The sequence below is a fragment of the Papio anubis genome, chromosome 6 (assembly GCF_008728515.1).
Source record: "Papio anubis isolate 15944 chromosome 6, Panubis1.0, whole genome shotgun sequence".
NCBI lineage: Eukaryota > Metazoa > Chordata > Mammalia > Primates > Cercopithecidae > Papio > Papio anubis.
In genome coordinates this window covers 159819016-159836177 of record NC_044981.1, presented here as the reverse complement: position 1 = coordinate 159836177, position 17162 = coordinate 159819016, and the positions used below count along the sequence as shown (strand labels likewise).

General features: G+C 48.7%; 1 pseudogene; it reads left to right on the top strand.

Annotated features, from left to right (window-relative positions):
- The first annotated feature begins 3209 nt into the window (after positions 1–3209).
- LOC101014149 lies at positions 3210–4060 on the top strand (annotated as a pseudogene).
- The last annotated feature ends 13102 nt before the right edge of the window (positions 4061–17162 follow it).

The following is a 17162-nucleotide window of genomic DNA, read 5'->3' as shown; positions in this document are numbered from 1 at the left end:
AAGTGCTGGGATTACAGGCTTGAGCCACCGCGCCCGGCCTAGTTTGCCAAATTTAGAACCTGGTCTGTGTTCAAATTGTGTGTTCTTTCTAGCAGCCTCATTCAAACCAATAACCAGTCCGGGGACATGCTTGTTAACTGGTGGTTGTGTCCCTGAAGTCCTCTTTTCATGGTATTGGCTTATTTTGGGCCAACTGTGCTGCACAACCGCTGGGTTGCCTGTAAACTGGGGCTCATAGCTAAACCTAATGGCCTCGAGTTAAATGTTGCTGGACAGAAAGCATTGCAGGGACTTCTACTTGCTTCGGGCCAGAAGACACGAAACATCTGGTTGACCTGTGTCAGGGTTTTGCCAGGTCCGGGCGTTCCTGCACTGGGTGGGAAGTGGGACAAGATGACCTCGACTGGCCCTGGCAACACTGAGGTTTTGCAGCTCGGAAGTTTCTGATAGTTGTCTTTTCTGGTGGCAGCAGCACTGGGAGAGGGGGCGTGGCAGGGTCTGTGGATTGGCCCACGCTACTGCCCTTGAGGATTACACCGAGGGGCTGTCCCAAGATGTCCAGTTCTCAGAAGCGCGTTCCTTGGATTGCTGACATTTTGTCCACAAATGTGGAGTGAGGGGCACGTGCTTTCCTCACTGTACCTGTGTCTCACACACCACAGGCTGCGATCACATGGGATCAGCTGCACACTCGCCTGTCTTCCCTCCTACACCGCTTCCGGGAAGGACCATGACTTTTTTAATCCAACATTTTATGGTTTATTTTTCGTTGGAGGAACAATTTATGAAGAAACACAAATTTCATGTGTATATTTGCTGATGATTTGACAAATGCAAACACTTTTATAACCCAAACTTCTGTCAAGATCTAGAACATTCCCATCACCCCATAAAGTTATCACTCCATAAAGTTCCCGGGGGCCCCTCCCCAGTCAATCTCTGACCATGCAGAAGCAACATCATCACCGTTCCTGTTTTCTTCCACCATAGACTCTTTTGTCTTTTCTAGAACTTTGTGTAGATGGAATCTGCAGCACGCTGTCTTACTCACTGAAGTTCTGGGTTTCATCCACAGTGGTGCAGATGTCCGTAGCTTGCCACCTTTCTTTTTCTTTCGTTCATTTTTTTTTTTTTTTTTGAGATGGAGTTTCGCTCTTGTTGCCCAGGCTGAAGTGCAATGGTGCGATCTTGGCTCACTGTAACCTCTGCCTCCTTGGTTCAAGCGATTCTCCTGCCTCAGCCTTCCAAGTGGCTGGGACTACAGGCATGCACCACCATACCCGGCTAATTTTGTAATTTTAGTAGAGACGATATTTCACCATGTTGATCAGGCTGGTCTCGAACTCCTGACCTCAAATTATCCGAGCTCTTCGGTCTCAAAGTGCTGGGATTACAGGCGTGAGCCACTGCACCCCTGGCCTAGCTTGCTGCCTTTTATTCCTTTATTGTGGGGACATACTGTGGTTTCTTCATTCATTCTCCTATTGACGGACACTTTGGCTGTTTGAACATTTTTGCACAAGTAATTTTGTGTATGAATGTTTTCCTTTCTCTTGGGTAAATATCCAGGAGTGAAATGAGTGGGTCATAGTTGAAATGGTTGTAGCCTTTTACTCCCCCACGACAATGTCTGAGTCCTGGTGTGACCTAGTCTATTTGTTGCCTTTCTGGTGAATGTGTGGTGTATTTTAATGTGGTTGACTTGCATTTCCCTGATGAATTATGAAAACAAGAACTTGTTTAGTATGCTTTTTGGTCATTTGTATATATTCTTTTGTGACCCTAACTTTTTAAAATTAATTTTTATTTCTCTTCATTAATAAGCACTGTGAAGTGGCATTGCACTTAGGCAAATAGGCATTTAACACATGAATTGAATTTCTTCCCCATCCTCACCCTTCAGTGAAGACTGTCCAAGATATGCAAACTGATACAAAGAGAACTCTTCGAGAAAAAGCTGAGTCAGGCCCCTTGATCATGTCATACCTGAGTTCCACTCTCTGGGACGCTGGTAGCCTCATCATGAAGCAGATGTGGGAGGCCAGGCGGTGAGGCGCTGCTGGCCTGTGCAGTGTGCACGATGTCCTCTAAGTAAGGTTGGGGGGATGCTGATGCATCAGGGGATGGGCATACTGGACGTGGGGGAAAGGGCAAAAAATAGCCCTTTGCTCTAAAGAGCTCAGCTTATGGGTTTTGGCGGGGAAGGGAGTGGAAGTGCGGGGATCACAGCTGAGGCCAGGGAGGAAATGAAGCACGGCCTCCAGAGTTGGATTAGTGGCCTCCAGAGTTGGATTAGTGGCTACAGGGAAATCGTGACGCCAGGGAGCTTCTTTAGGTGTCAGGCAGAGGATCTTGTTCTTTCAATGGAGAATGACATTTGTCACCCCACTTAGCAGAGGCTCCTTTGAGCCAGCTCAGATGGTTTACAAGACAACCATGCAGAGCCACCAGGTACCCAGGGGCATTCATGGCCTGGGTTCAGCATGGCCTGGCCCTGCGTCCCCTCTCCCTGCCCTGGGGAGGAGAAGAAATTCAATTCATGTGTTGAATGCCTATTTGACTAAGTGCAATGCCACTTCACAGTGCTTATGGACACTCAGACTCAGTTTCTATTATTATTATTATTTGAAAACAAATTTTTGAGACAGAGTCTTGCTCTGTTGCCCAGGCTACAGTATAGTGATGTGATTTCAGCTCACTACAGCCTTTGCCTCCCAGGCTCAAGTGATCCTTCCACCTTGGCCTCCAAGTAGCTAGAACCACAGGTGCACATCGCCACACCTGGCTAATTTTATGTATTTTTTGTAAAGACAAGGTTTCGCCATGTTGCCCAGGCTGGTCTCAAACTCCTGTACTCAAGTGATCTGCCCATCTCAGCCTCCCAAAGTGCTGGGATTACAGGCATGAGCCACCACGCGTGGCCTTCTTCTTCCTTTACCAACCCCATTTCTGTCCTTCCCTGGGTCGCCCCTGCCTGTTCCCACCCACGTGCTTCACTTCATTTGCAGCAACTCATTGCATTGTTGGAGGACTTCACCGCTCTGTTTCTGTGGACCGATAGCTGCCCCAGAATGTCACTAGAAATCCTTGGACTAGGCCACGGAGACAGAGAAAGAGGAAAAGGAGATAAAAAGAAGTTGGATTAAGAAAAGGGTCAGGAAGAAGGGGTGAATGAGAAGGCGAGGAAGAAAGGGGCTCAGCCTTTTAGCTCTCTGATCAGCACCATGGCGGTTGGCAAGAACAAGCGTCTTACAAAAGGCAGCAAAAAGGGAGCGAAGAAGAAAGTGGTTGATCCATTTTCTAAGAAAGATTGGTATGATGTGAAAGCACCTGCTATGTTCAATATAAGAAATATTGGAAAGACGCTTGTCACCAGGACCCAAGGAACCAAAATTGCATCTGATGATCTTAAGGGTCATGTGTTTGAAGTGAGTCTTGCTGATTTGCAGAATGATGAAGTTGCATTTAGAAAGTTCAAGCTGATTACTGAAGATGTTCAGGGCAAAAACTGCCTGACTAACTCCCATGGCATGGATCTTACCCATGACAAAATGTGTTCCATGGTCAAAAAGTGGCAGACAATGATTGAAGCTCATGTTGATGTCAAGACTACCGATGGTTACTTGCTTCGTCTGTTCTGTGTTGGTTTTACTAAAAAACACAGCAATCAGATATGGAAGACCTCTTATGCTCAGCACCAACAGGTCCGCCAAATCCGGAAGAAGATGATGGAAATCATGACCCGAGAGGTCTGACAAATGACTTGAAAGAAGTGGTCAATAAATTGATTCCAGACAGCATTGGAAAAGATATAGAAGAGGCTTGCCAATCTGTTTATCCTCTCCATGATGTCTTCGTTAGAAAGTAAAAATGCTGAAGAAGCCCAAGTTTGAATTGGGAAAGCTCGTGGAGCTTCATGGTGAAGGCAGTAGTTCTGGAAAAGCCACTGGGGACGAGACAGGTGCTAAAGTTGAACAAGTTGATGGATATGAACCACCAGTCCAAGAATCTGTTTAAAGTTCAGACTTCAATTAGTGTCAAATAAAAAGTGCTATTTGTGGGGGAAAAAAAAGAAAGAAAGAAAGAAAGGGGCTCAGATGATTTCTGCAGAGTTTGGGGTAGCACCCGTGAGAGGCATCTGCTTCCACCCCTGGGTTAGGTGCTCCCCCCAGGTTAGGTGCTCTTCCCTGGGTTAGGTGCTCTCCCCTGGGTTAGATGCTCCCCCCGGGTTACGTGCTCCCCTCTGGGTTACGTGCTCCCCACTAGGTTAGGCGCTCCTCCCTGGGTTAGGCACTCCCCATTGGGTTAGGCACTCTTCCCTGAGTTAGGGGTTCCCCACTGGGTTAGGCATTCCACCCTGGGTTAGGCACTCCTCCCTGGGTTAGACGCGCCTCCCTGGGTTAGGGGCTCCTCCTTGGGTTAGGTGCTCAGGACCCTGCGAGCAAAGTGAAGCTGCTGCTTCCCACCCCTGGAGACAACACCTTCCCTCTCAGTGCAGGTTCACAGCATGCCAGGCAAGCAGCACCTGGTCAGCACATGAGGGGATACGATGAAAACAGGAACTTATAATCCAAAGAGATATCTTGCAACACAGCTCTGCTTATGCGGCGGGGACAACATTTGGAAAAACTGCCCCCCACATTTGTCTCATTTCTCACTGGATCAAACTACTCTCCTTATTCCTTTAGAATCAGGTGCTGTCAAAGACAGGGAATGAACCTAAATGGCCATCAGTGGTAGACTTGGATAAAGAAAATGTGGTTTACATATGCCATGGAATCCTTACCAGCCATAAAAAAATGAGATGGTGTTTTTGCAGGGACGTGGATGGAGCTGGAGGCCATTATTCTTAGCAAACTAATGCAGGAACAGAAAACCAAATACCACATGTTCTCACTTACAAGTGGGAGCTAAATGATGAGAACACATGGACATGAAGATGGGAATAGCAGACACCAGGGCTACTTTAGGGCAGAGAGTGGGAAGAGGGGAGAGGATCAGAAGAGATATCTATTGGGTACTAGGCTTATTACCTGGATGATGAAATTACCTGTGCACCAAACCCCTGTGCCATGCAGTTAACCAACAGAACAAACCTGCACAGGTACCCCGACACTAAAATAAAAGTTATAATAAAGATTTATCATGTTCAAATAAGAAAAAGGTGCTCTGCTCCTGCCTGACCCAAACTTGAAACTGTTCCCACAAAGCAGCATTTCAAATTTTAAGATTTTCCAGAGAAAATAAGTTGGAAAATACAAGGAAAATAATGAGGAAGATGGGAGGCCACTCAGTGTGACAGAGCCAGCATGGGGTCCCACACTGCGGGGTTGTTAAGGACAGAGCTGAGGCCTCTCAGGGATGCCTGCATAGGCCAGAAAGGATTAGAGGGAGAAGAGAAAGGTCTCCTGGGCTAGAAAGCGAGTAAACATGGAAAGCCTCCTGGCGTGGTGGCCATGGCAAGCGGGGCTCCCAGCAGAGAGGAGCTGTGAGAAAGCGCCAGGGCCCTTTCAGCCTGGGAGAAAGCCTCCTTGACAGAGGGGCCCGGAACACTGGGAGGGGGTGAGGCTGGCACAGGTTCTCTCCACAAGGGCCACACTCTGAAGTGACTCATTCCCAGGCCCCCGCGGACAACCTTGGGCCAAATCCCATTTCCTCCCTGAGAAAGGCTTTAGCCAGGGGAGGGAGGCGACCTGCAGCATCTCAGCGGGGCGATCCCACTCCAGGAGTCAGCTCCCTCCCCTGCGGAGAGTGCCCCAGATTTGGAGTCGACTTGGCTGTATTTCCTCCTCTCCAAAGGCCCGCGGAGGCAGATGGTAGTAAAATGCTACGTGGGAGAAGTAGCATCCGATTCTCTAGATCACAGATCAGAGTCCCAACTCCAGCACTTGGGGGAAACTTCAGAGATCAAGCCTGGCCCCACCATTCATTTTACAGACGGGGAAACAGGGGCCCAGAGAGTCGAAGTTACTTGGCCAAGACCTCCCAGCTGTTCCGTGGCAGTGCCTGTCTGGAAACTCTTGCTTCCTAGATCCTAGCTCAGAGTGGGACCCTCACACCACCTGGAAGGAAAGGGACACAGAGAGATGGGAACCAGGGGACACTTCTGAGCCAGGACAGTGCTGTCCTGCTTTTCTGGGAATGGTGGGGAAAGGGAGAAAGGAAAGTGCCAAGGAGGGATGTTGACTGAAGGGCGGAGTAGGGGAGGGATGCAGACTGCAGGGGGAGAGGAGGCGGGATGCTGACTGAAAGGGGGAGTGGGGGAGGGATGCTGAGTGCAGGGGGAGTGGGGGAGGGATGCTGAGTGCGGGGGAGTGGGGGAGGGATTCTGGCTGCAGGGGGAGTGGGATGCTGACTGCAGGGGGAGTGGGGAGGGATTCTGGCTGCAGGGGAGTGGGGATAGATGCTGACTGCAGGGTGGAGTAGGGGAGGGATGCAGAGTGCTGGATGGCGTGGCGACGGGATATGCTGACTTCAGGGGGAGTGGGAGCTGAAGGTGTCCTTGCCTCCCTGTGCTTCGGCCTTTGGATAAACTGCTCTTTACAGTTTTGCTAACTTTTTTTTTTTTCTTTTGAGACAGAGTCTCACGCTGTTGCCCAGGCTGGAGTGCAGTGGTGCCATCTTGGCTCATTGTAATCTCTGCCTCTCGGGCTTAAGTAATTCTCATGCCTCAGCCTCCTGAGTAGCTGGGATTACAGTCATGCGCCACCATGCCTGGCTAATTTTTGTATTTTTTGTAGAGATGGGATTTTGCCGTGTTGGCTAGGCTGGTCTCAAACTCCTGACCTCAAGTGATCCACCCACCTTGGCCTCCCGAAGTGCTGGGATTACAGGTGTGAGCCACTGCGCCTGGTGCAGTTCAGCCAACTTATTGAACTGTTCGATCTGCTTGCGTGCACTCAGGGAATGTTAGGGTTGTAAGGGACTCTGGGGTTGGGTGGGTCAACTTCCTGCCCAGTATGGAAGTCCCTGAGCATTTCTGACTGTGGCCATTCACTGCTCTTGAAGCTTCTGGAGAGCAGGAACGTCTCCCTGGTCCTAGGCATTGAAGCAGCCCTGAGTCGGGCTTCACTGTCACACAGGACCTTGGGTGTGCGCCCTGCGGCTGCGGGTGGGATTCTGTTCCTGGAGCCTGCAGAACACGCCTGGCCTTGCTGCACCAGCTCTAGGCTGGTGTGTGGCGGACAGATGGAGCGGGCAAAGTACTTCACTTCCCCGAATGCAGGCTTTCTCTTCTATGATGGAAGTGATGTCTGCCTTACAGTGATACAGGAGTGAAGAAGAAATTACTTAGGCAGCTAGTGAGGGTACGGAAGTCCTCAGTATGGTTTTCCTTTTCATGAAAAGCAGGCCCAAATTCTTTTCCTTTCTAATAAGAGCAGCCTGTAAAATCGAGCTGCAGACATAGATGCCTGCAGTTGTGCCAATCACATTCGAGATGGTGGCTCCATCTTCCCTTCTCTTTGTCAGCCATGTGTACAGTAAGGGGCAGACAAGATGGCCTGGCCAATGGGAAAGTTCATTTGCATAAGTTTAGGGTGGGGTGGCCAGCCTTCCCCCTGTGCTATATAAACGTCATACCTGATGGGACCCATCTGTAAGCCCTAGTGTAAACCAGACACCACCTCCTCAAACCTGACTCTATAATCCAGCGCATCTGCTGGCCAGCCTTTTCCTCTGAGAAGTCCCCTTTCTCTCACTAGAGAGAAAGCTGTTTTCCTTTCTCTTTCTTTGTCTCTCCTTTGCCTATTAAACCTCCATTCCTAAACTCCTCATGTGTGTCTGTGTCCTCAATTTTCCTGGTGTGAGACAATGAACCCCGGGTATTTACCCTAGACAACATAGCTGCTTCAACAGGCTGTTGTGAGCAGCCATAACAATCTCCACAGAGAGCCCAGAGCTTCCTGTTGGCCTCTGGCCTCTGCTCACCCTGTCCACCCACATGTCCCAGGCCCTTGGTTGCTCCTGAGGCTGCTTTAGGCTCCTCTCCCACTGCCTTGGGGCAGTGGCCCTGCGAGCAACTAGGAGGCTCAAACCCAGCAGAAGAGGAAATGGGAGAGCAAGGAAGACCCAGATACCCAACCACAAAGAGACTGCCATGACAGAACCATGACTGTAGCCTGTGGGTAGGGTGCACAGGCCAGGGACTCCCTGTGTGCTTCCCTCCCTGAGGGCACTGCTCAGGAGGGTGTCCTCATATGTTGCACCTATCTCACACTGCTGTACAGAAACACCTGAGACAGGCTAATTTACAAAGAGAAGAGGTTTAATTGGCTTGCGGTTCTGCAGGCTGTGCAGGAAGTATGGCGCCGGCATCTGCTGGGCTTCTGGGGAGGCCTCAGGGAGCTTTTACGCACAGCAGGAGGGGAAGTGGGAGCAGGCAGGTCACATGGTGGGGGCAGGTGCAAGACAGGGAGGGGCTACACACTTAAAGAACCAGATCTTTCCAGAACTCACTCACCATAGTGAGGACAGCACCAAGCCTTGAAGGATCCGCCCCTGTGATGCAAGCACCTCCCACCAGGCCCCGCCTCCAACACTGGGGGTTATATCTCAACATGAGACTGGGTGGGGATAAATCTCCAAATGATATCACCTCACTTCTGGGGAGGGGAAGATGACTGGCACGGCCATGGTGAGCTTCTATTCCGAGTCAGGTCAAGGAAATGTGAGCCAATCTCATCAGAACCCTCTAAGCACAGGACAAGTGGCGTTCTCAACACACTCCAACCACACAGGTAGGGTTCCTTGTGTAGCTTTGAAGGAAAAAAAATGACAACTTTCATAAAGAAGCTAAAAATAAACAGATGAAATCTCATCTGTGATTAAATCCGTGACCTCTCACCCTGGTTTTTGTCTGTGGTTCTTGGGAAATTAAAAAGTGTTTGTCCAGCCACTGACGATCAATCAGGTTTTAAAAACCAGGAAGAACTGAGAGGTCTCTGAAAAAAGAATGTAACATTGGAACACAGGAAACAGAAGATAGTCAGTGTGGCTGACGGCAGCAAGGAGATGGGGGGTGTTTGTGAATAAAAGAAGTCACACGTCTTTGAAGGGTGGACTGAACCAAGCTGACATTTTCATCAATAAAATGCGGAGGAAACAAACTTCAAAGTAATAGAGTCTGCGTTCACTGGCTAAAACGAAATGCTTTCTGGTATTCTGTACTAACACCCAACATCTCTTCTCAGGTGTGTAATGTGGAAAACATTAAAGTTTCATGCCTTGGTTTTCAGAGTCATAAACAAACGGGTCTGGCCACCATGGTGTGCATGGGACCTGGTCAGGGCTGTGACAACTGCATGACACTGGAAACTGGCGCCATGTCACAGAAGGCAGGCTGGTCACAGCATTGTTCCCCCTGATGATCCGAATGGCCACATCGTCTAAGATGAGCTTGTCTGGGATTTCAGAGTGGTGTGTATAGATGTCTGTTCACATTGTTTTGTTTTTGTTTTTGTTTGAGATGGAGTCTTGCTCTGTCGCCCAGGCTAGAGTGCTCATTGCAACCTCTGCCTCCTGGGTTCAAGTAATTCTTGTGCCTCAGCCTCCCAAGTAGCTGGGATTACAGGTGCGTGCCACCATTCCCAGTTAATTTTTGTATTTTTAGTAGAGACGGGGATTTCACCCTGTTGACCAGGCTGGTCTCGAACTCCTGGCCTCAAGCTAGCCGCTCGCCTTGGCCTCCCAAAGTGCTGGGATTACAGGCATGAGCCACTGTGCCTGGCCTCTGTTCATCTTGTTTATTCTCTGTTTATATCGTATTTTATATTCATATGTTTCGCATATCTTCTATTGAAAGATTAAGTGTCAGCACAGTATTAAGTGATTTTCACAAAATACCTCCAATGCCTCCCTCCCATTTTTCAGATGGAGAAAGTGAGGCTGGAGAGTAAGAGGCAGAGCTGCAGTTTAGTTGGCCTGGAATCCTAACCAAAGGGTTTTACTCTCCGCCTCGAACCCGTCTCTAGCCCTCATTTTGTGTTTTAGATTGGAGTCCTGTTTCTCTGTTCACAAGGCTCGCCTAGACTATCTGTGCATCCAAATGACACCACCTCTTTTTAACTCCAATCCACCATGCTGTCACAAAGCCCCCTGAGATCTTTGTCTACTTGTTTTACAGCCCTGCTGTGAACAAACATTGGGATTCAGATTTTAATTTTTTTTTTTTTTTTGAAAAACAGTACAGTATTTGCTCTTTAGTGGGAACTACACTCCCAGTCCTGCAGGCTGGCATGGTGCTGTGAATTTCCACATGCCTTCACCCCTCTGAGCTCCACAGCAACCACAGCGGGGAGGGCGGGCCTCCCTCCTGCGATGAAGGGCGGCCTCCCTTGCGGCTGAAGAGACAGAAGCCGTCCACACATTTTCACTGCTGTGCAGATTCGTACAGATCTTTTCCAGAATAAAGCATGATTCGGCCAGGACTCCTCAGCCTCTTCCGTGAGACATGGTGGTATTTGTCAGCGATGCGGCCTTTGCCGTCTTGGTGACGTGAGTAGCTATTGAAGCATGTCCCCAAGACTCAGTCTCTTCCTTCCCAATAAAGCATTTTAATCAATTTGGTTGTTTGTTTGGGTCATATTTGCTGAGTCCTGAATTGATGGAAAAATCACTCTAGCAGGACATAGCCTCTCCACTCTCCACAAACAAAGATCCACCACATAATATTAGGTGGAGACAAATATTGTCACCGTTCAGGAATGTTTTGCAGTTGGGTTCTCTCTAAACTGCAAACATTCTTTTAATACAGGGAATTCCTACGAGAGCTGTAAAAATCCTACTCATATGACATATTACCCCCTCTTGAATGAAGCCTACTGAAGGGTTATTACAAATTTACCTTTTTGTCAATAAAGTTCTTTATGGGACATTTTTCTGGCTGCCTTTTAATGTCGTGTTCACTGCCCCAGATGTATGAGGAAGGAGACAAAAAGGCCATTTAAAGCTCTGGTTCTAGAATGCCCCTATTATGCATTTAATGAAATCAAGTGGCATGTGGGTTTGCTGTATGTGGACATAGTTTTGGCTGTAGGTTGCTTTCATGAACCCACAGAGACAGAAACCTGCAGCAATGGAGAAAATGCTAATACAGACGTCTTACTTCAGTGTCTGGCAAATGAGATTATATGTAAGTCGTTTTGGAAGAACTGATCCTGATTCTTTGAATTTTGAGCCTCCACTAGAAAGTTTTCTTTCTGTATTAATGGAAATGATTCATTTTTTAAAAAAGTTTCAAATATAAAGATGACAATTACATTGACTATTTGGAAATGCCATGTTGAACAGTGAGACTTCTAAGCCTTTATTTTATTATTATTATTTTTTTTTGATAACACTTGAAGCAAAGATAATAGGTTTTTACAATACTGGCTTTTTACTGATGGACTGAAACCACATTTTTCTAAGGTACACCTATTATTCTTGTTCTAGATTGAGGACGATGTAGACGTCAGCTTCCCTGTCGAGGGAAGTTGAAGTTTTCCAATGATTCCTGAAGCCAACATTCAATTAATTTCCCTGAAGAGCCCTATTGCCTAATGGAACATGGCGGGAACGGCCGCTCTGGAAAGCAGGATCCGTGGAGCCCTGGCTTCTGGCTCACTGGCTTTCAGCTGAGCCTTCCAAATGGCTGGGAATGAACATGCAGTTAGAAGCCTTGGTTTGGAACGGTGGTTCTCAAACTTCATGGTGTGTCACAGTCACTGGGGAACTTGTCCAAACACAGATTGACAGACCCCATCCCAAAGTTTCTGATTCTGCAGCTTTAGGGAGGGCCCCGGGAACATGAGCTCCTCTTCCTAAGCTCCCAGGTGATGCTGAGGTTGCTGTCCCGGGAACCCACTTTGAGAACCGCTGATCTAGGGTGTGCTGGGGCAACTGGTTGTCAGAGGGGTCAGGACACTTGGTCTCCTTCTCTTTGGTCTCACTGAGAATGTGAATGTAAATAGGCCATTTGCATGGAGTCCCCTGCGGGGCACACTGGATGGCGGGGAAGCGTCTGGAAGGCGTCTGCACACTGGCTTGCAGCCTCAGTGACCATCATCTAGTTCAGGTCCTGCGTGGTCCCCGGAGGAGCCCAGTGACAAATACGGAGGAGATGGTGAGTCTGTGACACGGCGCCTGCACTGGACCCCTGCTTAGGCTGCAGCTCACAAGAAGGACGTTGGTCTGTCTTTGAACAAACAGATGGGCCCTGCATTTCCAGGAGCTTTGGAGGATATTTAAAATACTTTCCTCTGACTTGGTTTAAACAGAATCATGAACACCTTTCTCCACGAAAGCAGCATCTTTTTGTGTTTTCCAAAGCCTGAGCGTCTCCAAGGAATCTTACCTTGGGCTGATAATTCTTCCCTCAAGACAGCAGTACCTTTGACACAGGACACCCTCCAAAGCCCAGCACCCCTGCCTAAGTCAGACAGGAGGGCAGGGCTTAGCGCCCCTGCCTAAGTCAGACAGGAGGGCAAGGCCCAGCGCCCCTGCTTAAGTCAGACAGGAGGGCAAGGCCCAGCGCTCCTGCCTAAGTCAGACAGGAGGGTGGGGTGCAAGGGTACCTCTGCTTCTCTGCCAAGCTTATTTGACTATGGCCTGTCTGAACCCTTTTATAAGGGCTGCTTAGTCATTTCTTCAACAAATGTTCCCCACCACCCTTTTTTTTTTCTTTTTTCTTTTTTTCTTTTTTTTTTTTTTTTTTGAGATGGGGTCTCACTCTGTTGCCCAGGCTGGAGTGCATAGGCTGAAGTACAGTGGCAGGATCTCAGCTCACTGCAACCTCTGCTTCCCCGGTTCAAGAGATTCTCCTGCCTCAGCCTCCTGAGTAGCTGGGATTACAGGAAAGCGCCACCATGCCCGGGTAATTTTTGTATTTTTAGTAGAGAAGGGATTTCACCACGTTGGCCAGGCTGGTCTCGAACTCCTGACCTCAGGCGATCCACCTGCCTCGGCCTCGCAAAGTGCTAGGATTACAGGTGTGAACCACTGCGCCCGGCCAACAAATGTCTTTTGAAGGCTGACTAGGCCCAGGGCGTGCTTCCTGGAGAGAGAGATGTCATAGTGAAAGGAGCTCCCTGCTCTCACAGAGCTCACGCCCTAGGGTACAGACACAGGATAAAGAAATAAGTGAAAAATCAAGCATATAGGTACTGCGGTCAGACACTTGTCCATGTTTTGAAGCAAGTAAAGCAATAGGGGACAGAGACTAAGAGGTATGGGGTCAAGGAAGGCCCTTCTGAGGTATAGCAGAGACCACAGGGAGGCCAGCGGAGGGAGGAGGCTCAGTGAACACCGTGGGGGCGTCCAGACACCGCTCTGTAGGGAGGATACGCTGCGCCTGCGGGTGGAGCAGGGACGAGGCCGGCACAGCCTCTGCCCAGAGAGGGGCCCAACGCTGCCAGGCAGAAACGGCTCAGGAGGAACCAGGGCCACATCCTTCAGGCCGCATGTCACCCTCGGCAGAGGTCTGGAATGTGCCCCAGCTGGGAGGCAGAAGCCGTTGGAGGGTTGAGAACATGGGAACCTGACTGGCGTTTAAAGGGTCACTGATTTCAAGGTAGAGGATCCCGCCACCCCCTGCAAGGTTGGGGGTCAGCTAGGGGAGCTGGGGACCTGGACTAGAGCGAGGAGGAGGGGCTGGGACTTGGTCAGATACAGATCTTGAAGGTTTAGCACGCAGGATCTGTACTGGATTGGGTGGAGACGTGAAAGAAGAGGATGAATCCTGGCATTTTGGCCCCCGTGGTGACGTGGGCGCCTGCTGACTGAGCTGGAGCCCTCCGCGTGGGGAGGGTGCGGGGCGGGAGAGTGGCGGGAGGCAGGTGGGTCCATGCATTCGGTTTGGATCGATCTCTTCGGCATCCTGGGGGAGATGCCCAGCAGGCGCTGGGGAAGTTGGGGCCAGAGAGCAAATGTGAGAATCAGCCGTGCACAGACGGCATGTGGATCCGCCGGACTGGTCGCGTCACCTGGTGGAAACAGAGGTGAGGCGGAGGTTCGAGTTGGGAGGCTTGCAGTGTTTAGAGGTGAGGAAGAGGAGAGGGACGCAGCAAAGGCGACTGAGAAGGAGCAATCCAGTCTCAGCATGCACACACCTCCCATACAACGCGGCCTGTCCTTACCGCAGTGGCCCTCAGGCTCCGTGGGTTGTTGCCACTAAGCAGGTGGACGGTACACTCTCTCTTCTCCTTCTCTTAATGGAAGCACTGCCATTTCTTACATGGGAATTGCAACATCTGTAAAGGCCCTGAAATTATCTTCAAAATACTGTGTGTAACGTGCACTTATCTGGGTAGAGGGTGCAGAGTTTCCAACAGATTCTTAAGGCAAGGCTGGGGAATATTTCCCAATAATTTCTAAATAAAAAAGAAACTAAAGTAATACATTTCTACACTTATCAAGCACAGGAAGAGAACAAACCCTTTCACCCAGATTTAAACTTACAGAAACTTGGCAAAGTAAAAACGAATAAAGAATCCAAGTACCTTACAAATATTCCCACTGGGGAAAGCAGAAGTCAACCTCTGTAACAGAGAAATGCAAATCAATCAATGTGCAAAGGGCACTTCCCACCACATCTCTGTCCATGTCATTAACTACTGATAGGGGAATTGGGTAATTGCCAAGTTACTTGTAAGAAGAACCGAGCTATGTCAGTAGTGAGATCTAAAATTGGATAAGATTGTGTGAGCAAAAGGAATAGAATCATTCCTTATTGAGGCAACCATGGAAGGAATCTCGGAAACTTTCTTCTATAGCGACTACATGCTTCTTTAATATCATCACCAGCACTTGAACTGGAGAGCAAACTAGGGTTTGCTAGTTAGGGTTTCTCCAAAACAAAGCTTGACTTCTGTTTTGGATTCCCATGCAGCTTGCATGCATTCACACATTTAAGACTGCAAAAGAAACAAAGATGATGGGAGATATTTTTAGAATCTGATTCAACACCAATACGTATCTTCCTGTTGCAAAGTGCTCTTGATTAAGCCAAGTATACTTGTATCATTGTCTTCCCATTGCAGGACAGAGAAGAGGTTGATAGTTCCTTTTGTATTACAACGTCATGATTACAAATAATCATAATAGAGTGCCCATTTTAAAGTGACCTTTCCCTCCAAGCACACAGGAGACTTCCTCAGTTTCCCTTGGAGAGCAAAGAAATACTGAATCTAGTGTACAAAAGGTAATAGAAAGTTTAAGTCCCTTCCAACAGGTGATTTTAACAGAAATGGGGTTGATTGTGCTTGGGAAAGCTCTTCTTTCTTGGTCTGAAAAAGAATATGGAGTTTTAGGAGCTGCCTAGCAAGCCTCCAGTGGACACCTGTGTGGAGGTGGCAGATCCTGGAGAATGGGTACTGCCCTGGTTACCTCTGTGTGACTTAGGCACTGCTGACCCACAAGCTGTGTGACCGCCAAGGTCCCTCTGGGCCCTGGATGTTTGGTGGACATGAATCGACGTGGTGTGAATGGGAACTTGGTCAAAGTCAGTTTCACTTTGCTGAAAGCAAAGCCTCCTTGTATCTTGGAAACATCACATTTTGGACAAACTTTGATCAACGGGTACATTTCTAATGAAGGAAGCTTTCGTAGAGGGAATTGTTTAGAAAGCATTTGAGGCTTTTGACTCCATTTAAAGTCCTATCGGAGAATCGAAATTTATATTTAGAAAAATATCCATGGGGCATTTCCCCAGATATATTACTTCTTGAAAAGAAGATCCGTCTTTGAGCCTTCCAGCTTTTGCTTGCCAAAGGCTTGTGATGAACATCTGAAAACAACCAAAAGAAGTAAAAGAGGCAGTGCATGTTGAAACAGACTTAAAACTCTTTAGTTTTAGCTTCTCTAAATTAGCAGTCTGAGATGTCCCACGACCTATACTGAAACTTTGCTAGAGACATCATGGAGGTCAACCCCAGAAGAACTTAAGGGTTTTTTGTTGTTGTTGTTGTTGTTTAAGATCTCTTCAGCTTTGAAAATAATATTTTCTAAGGATGTAACCATTTCACAGAGTTTTTTAACTCTCTCTCTCTCCATATATATATATGAGATGGAGTTTCGCTCCTGTTGCCCAGGCTGGAGTGCAATGGTGCAATCTCAGCTCACTGCAACCTCTGCCTCCAGGTTTAAACAATTCTCCCACCTCAGCCTCCTGAGCAGCTGGGATTACAGGCTGCCGCCACCATGTCTGGCTTATTTTTTGTGTTTTTAGTAGAGATGGGGGTTTCACCATGTTGGCCAGGCCGGTCTCAAACTCCTGACCTCAGGTGATCTACCTGCCTCAGCCTCCCAAAGTGCTGGGATTATAGGTGTGAGCCACCACGCCTGGCCTGAACTCCAAAAATGTCCATTTTTGACTGACATTTCTCATATAGAGTCAGGCCATAAAAATCACATGCCATTCTTCCCACCCGACGGGCCAGGGAGGATACTCTCATAGTCAGGAGTGTGCCCATGGAGATGACTTCCAGGAGGGCGTGTGGGCTGCAAATCCTGGCATCTGTCTCACTTGGGCCTATTAGGGACAAGAGACCACCCACCCCGGCCCATGGGGACTCAGCAGACATTAGAGCCCGGTTCTCCTAGGGGACCACACGATGATGGAGCACCTGTTTTCTCCAGGCACTTGGTGGCTACTTCCCCAGGAACATTCCTCTATCCTCGCGGGTACCCGGCCATGGACCTCGGGGAGCCCTGGACAAACATGCACGTGTGCGACGCTTATAACCAACCTGCAAGGTCGACATCATACAGCCCATTTTTGGATGAGGGAGTTGAGTTTTAGAGCATTTACATAATTTGCCCAAGGTCACAGGACAGCTACTCAGTGGTGGAAAGATACTTCAAAAGCAGTTCTGCTGGGTTCCCACTCCTGCACTAGAACCACTGTGCCGCAGCGTCTATCATCGTGTCCTCGCAGTGACCTGGGGAGAGAGGCTGTCCTGCAGGTGAGGAAAGCTAAGTGACCCACTCCAGGCTGTCCAGCTCCCGAGTGACAGGCCCAGCCTTCCCACCCAGCTCCTCTACCCTGGCATCCAAGGTCTCATTCCTTGCCTCCCCCTTAACTGACTTTAACACCTGAATAGTGTCTTCGAGTAAATGTAACAGTCCTAAGAGGACAAACAAAAACCTTTGCCTAATACCCAGTCCCCAGTATTTCCCGCTCTTCA